Genomic DNA, 4,698 nt, shown 5'->3' with positions numbered 1-4,698 from the left:
CCTTTTGACAAAATGGAGAAAATTAATCACACATCGCACACATGCAGATCTTTAGAGCAAGACTTCCAGGGAATGGTGGAAAAATTACTTAAGTGTCTGAGTTTTGTCCAGTGAGACCGAGTAGAGTACAACATTAAGCACCAGTGCCAAAATACGTGTTTAGCTAATTCAGTTAAAACAAAGAGAAAAGTGGTGTTTTTGTAGAGTAGCTTTTTGTCATTTTTACTGGCTTTTACTGATATTGTTTGAAGTGAGAATGTCAAAATCAAATGCTGGTGGGGTTGATGTGAGACTGATTATGTTGATGTAATGTGAGAGGCCAAGCTCCGATTACAAATAGTTCATTGACCCAATGTTCATAATAATAAGTTCAACTTTAAATAGAGACGGCATGTTGTACACTGTAAACCCCAACAGTCTACCTGACTTATAAAGTTTGTGGATATAACAATTAAAATTCCTCACAAAGTTGAAACAACTTAAAACTTTTCTGTTCGGTTAACGATTCAAACAGTTATAATTGTACATGGCTTAGAAGTTAAGAGTAAATACTGCTTTCTTAATTATGATTTTTGAGTAAATGTTTTTTTCCGAGCTCCGCATGTGGACGTCATGACGTCATGACGTCTTCTCTCTAACCTGAACGACGTTGACAGAAAATTCTGTTCAATATGGCTGCCCTTCTCGAGCGACTGGAGAACACATTTGGAGAAACTTGTAAGTAAAACGGAACCTTCGTTATGTTTATTTTTTCCCGTAAAAAAGCAAGTATATTAATATGTTGCAGCCAATAACTTGTTTTCGAATGCGCTGTTGTGTTAAAAAGCACAGACCCAGGTGGTGAATTGTTGTTCGCTGTTGTTCGCGCTCTTTTTCCAAAACATAGATTATGTCGTCAGTTTTACAGTTTTAACCGATTAAAACACAGTTTTACTAAGAATCACACAAAGAAAGGGTCTTAGTGATATTTTAACGACCCCTTGCCAACGCAAGAAAGTTGGCGTTTTTACAACAGCACCCTCATTGTTCGGCAGGGTTTTTTTTTTCCCTTCTCATTAGCATCGTTCAAAAGTGACTTAGCTAGCAGTGGTAACTTCTATCTAAAACAATTGAAATATAGCAAGGTGTTGTATATTTAGTGTGCTGATAAGGTTTTCAATATTTTTATTTTTTCTTCCAAGGCTGAAGACCAAAGACAAAAAGACAGAAGAAAAAAAATTCAGACTGCAATTAATTTCAGGTGGAGACAGTAAACACAGGTGAGTTGAAAGATCTATTGAAGAGACCTTTCTTCATGGCCATTAAAACATTTTTAGGTTAAAAGACCTGTGTCATGAATCGCTGTGCGGCAGGCAGGAGTTTGACCCAAAATGCAGGACTCAGACTCAGGGGATGAACTCAAAATCACAGCTTTAATTGCTGCTCACAGAAAATGAGCATACAAAACTAAACTGGGAAAATATAAACTCACAGCTTGCAGAGAGGCACACGAGGAAACACACAGCTTGAGGGACGACACAGCACTGACTCAGAGAAACACAGGGTTTAAATACAATGGGAAGTAACGAGGGGAATGAAACACAGAAGGAGAGCACAGCTGGGAGAAATCAGAACTGACGAGACAAGGGAGCAAAGTAGGATACACTCACACGAGACACAGACCTTCAAAGTAAAACAGGAATTAGCACAGACGCAAACTAGACTAGGGGAGACAGAGCAACTAAGAAACACAGAGGGCAGCTACCAAATACTCAGAACTAAACAGAATACAAGAACACCAAACTAAGACACTACACTAAAGAATACGCTGGGACAACAAAGAGAACTAAGAACATAATACAAAAAACTCAGAGGCACAAGAAACTCAAAACACTGGGTCACTGACCCAGGACCGTGACAACCTGTTTCTTTTTTTTTTTAAATCATGCCCTGGCTTTGTCACACTGAATCATGTTGAAAAGATCTATTTTCATGGCTCCCCCCATTACCATTTCCTTGTACTTCTTTCTACCAGTCTATTTTATTTTGTGACATTAACATCTTAAATGTACCCCTAATTATTAATAGCTGTGTTAGTATTTATAATGCATTTTTTTTTTATCATGTGCAGATCTACCAAGGGTCAGTGGCACAGTTCACCTTTTGTGGTAAGTTATAACACTTCATATGTGGTCACATAAGTAAGTTGTTTCATCAGTTGTTCAGTTCTTATAAAATGTTGTATAATTGTACCAAATCACTGAGGATACATCCAATGTGTAAATCACAATCAACAATTTTACTGTGATATTCGCTCGTGTTTAGAGAATCTCCATTATCTTTGTTACTGAGTTTCCATTTTTATAGGGCCAAATTTGTATTAAAAATTAATATTTTCATATGATGTGAAATGACTCAATCATTTCTAATTTTTAGAAGAAACCATTCATTAAGTCCCTTAAGGTGAAGATTTCATATATTGATAATGATAAAATTAACACAAATTAAAAGTTTCACTGATAAACACACAATTTTTCCTTGCTTTGAACCCCATGTTCTATATAGATTACAGCTCTGATCTGGAGAACACTATTTTAAAATACTGTGTAGGGTTTTTGTCAAATGATTAAGAAACAGACTCTCTGTCACAAGAGACAGAAAGGTTGTATCTTAAAAGAAAAGTCTCCAAAATTTAGTAGAGTCTGATGTCATGCAGTTTCATAAACATGTATTCTCCCCAAAGAATGACACCTGAAAACTTTGCGTTAAATGAACTTTTCTTTTCCCTTTTTAGGAGGCGCCTGATATCAATGTGAAACGCACTGCAGTACTTCGTGCCCTTCCTGTATACCTGCGGGAGGAGGACCCAGAATTCTTTTAGACATGTAATGTAAGTGTATTTTTGCATTACTTAAATTCTGCCAGTAAGATAAAATGCTATGGATTTTTTTAAATACAATTTAATACCCTAGCAGCTACCAAATTGTACAAACAAAATACCCTCTCTTTAGAAAACCCTCACACAAACACACACACAGGTCAGGAGCAGGGCACAGGCGTATCACAGCACTATGGCTATGCTGCAGGTGGCCCAAAAACCAGGCTGAAGTCAAGATTTAGTTTCTTTTTGAGATAAAGTCATGAAATAAAAAATTACTTTTTTTTTTAGAAAAATAACAAAAATACAAATTATGTAATGCAAGAAGCTAACACGTTAATGTACATTTTTCAAAAAAAGTAGAGTACCCTAACTCGTTACAAAGTAACCCACTACACTGCTGAATGTTTTGCTAGATTACAGGTCATGCTTGTCACATTCTCTCAAACCAACCTTACTTATTTAATTGGGGCGATCGTGGCTCAAGAGTTGGGAGTTCGCCTTGTAATCAGAAGGTTGCCGGTTTGAGCCCTGGCTCCGACAGTCTCGGTCGTTGTGTCCCTGGGCAAGACACTTCACCCGTTGCCTACTGGTGGTGGTCAGAGGGGCCGCTGGTGCCAGTGTCCGGCAGCCTCGCCTCTGTCAGTGCGCCCCAGGGTGGCTGTGGCTACAATGTAGCTGCCATCACCAGTGTGTGAATGGGTGTGAATGTCTGGATGACTGAATGTGTAAAGCGCTATACAAATACAGGCCATTTACCATTGATACTGTGTCTATTCCAGGCGGACGCATTGGATGAGTCGACCCTCATTGACACTTCAGTTGCCCTTCTCACAGTGGTTACCGACGGCGCTTCCCAGTCCAGTCCATTTTACTTCCTCAAGCATGGCTGTTGTGGTGAAAGGCGGCTAGGTGATGCGTGATATTCCCAGATTTGCAGATGCATTTTCTTTATTGTTTGGCTTGATCTATGCTCTGCATTTAGACTACCCCAGGAAGCTGGTTCACACATTTGCCTTTGTCCAAAATATCTTCATGGGGCTTGATGACGGCAAACCCCTGAAACCCCTGCCTACATGCTCTTAAGGAATATAAGGCAATGTTTGTTAGGACACGCACTCTGTTACTGAGCACTTTGTTTGAAGCACTTTAAGCACTTTAAGTTTACTACAGGCTTTGGGTGGATTTAACTCCATCAGTTTACCTAATTTTCCTATACTTGACTGCCTTATCTGGTTATTTGGAAGCTGATCGTCTTTGTACCCATTTAAAAAAATTGTTTTTCATTTCTATTTAAAAAAAAAGTGATTAGTATTTGACTTTTTGTTTTGCATTTTTGTGTATTTTGAGAAAGATGCAATTAGGACTGATGTCGTCCTTTGTGATTTTATAAAAAGATAAATGTTCTACACAGAATTTATAATGCTCACTTTATGGTGCCGATGTCCATGTTAGTTGTTTTATAAAAACATTTGTGATGTTTTTAAATTTTCATGAAAAAATGTTAAATAAACAAAATGTAAAGTAACTGAATTTCCGTACTTTTTTTTTTTTGTTAGTAGTCTACACTCAAACATTGAAACATAAATATCTTTTAATTAATAATCAGATAATTTGAGTTTAGGTTGTAATATAATTGCATTGTGTTGCATCAAAATAATAAACTACAAGAAACACAAAAATATTGAAATTAAAGTATACAGTCTTTGAGTAAAGCTCAATTAATAAAATATAAAATATAATTTAAAATTTTTAGGTTAACAATAAATACAAATTTTGAGTACCCCATACTTAGAAGATATGAGTTTTTGTACTTAAATCTTTTGAGGTAATCAGTTTCC

General features: G+C 36.9%; 1 long non-coding RNA gene across 1 annotated transcript; it reads left to right on the top strand.

Annotated features, from left to right (window-relative positions):
- Positions 1–402: 402 nt before the first annotated feature.
- LOC146710247 (uncharacterized) lies at positions 403–4,132 on the top strand. The gene is made up of 5 exons (XR_014920572.1): positions 403–717; positions 1,182–1,259; positions 2,111–2,147; positions 2,774–2,869; positions 3,640–4,132. It is a non-coding gene; the product is annotated as an uncharacterized LOC146710247 (long non-coding RNA).
- Positions 4,133–4,698: the final 566 nt, after the last annotated feature.

Source organism: Copadichromis virginalis, linkage group LG5 (genome assembly GCF_057382275.1).
Source record: "Copadichromis virginalis isolate Kocher_CV1m ecotype Utaka linkage group LG5, C_Virginalis_male_GT1.1, whole genome shotgun sequence".
In the NCBI taxonomy this organism is placed as follows: Eukaryota; Metazoa; Chordata; class Actinopteri; order Cichliformes; family Cichlidae; genus Copadichromis; species Copadichromis virginalis.
The sequence above is the reverse complement of the archived record's forward strand: the minus strand, read 5'-3'. Positions and strand labels throughout refer to the sequence as shown.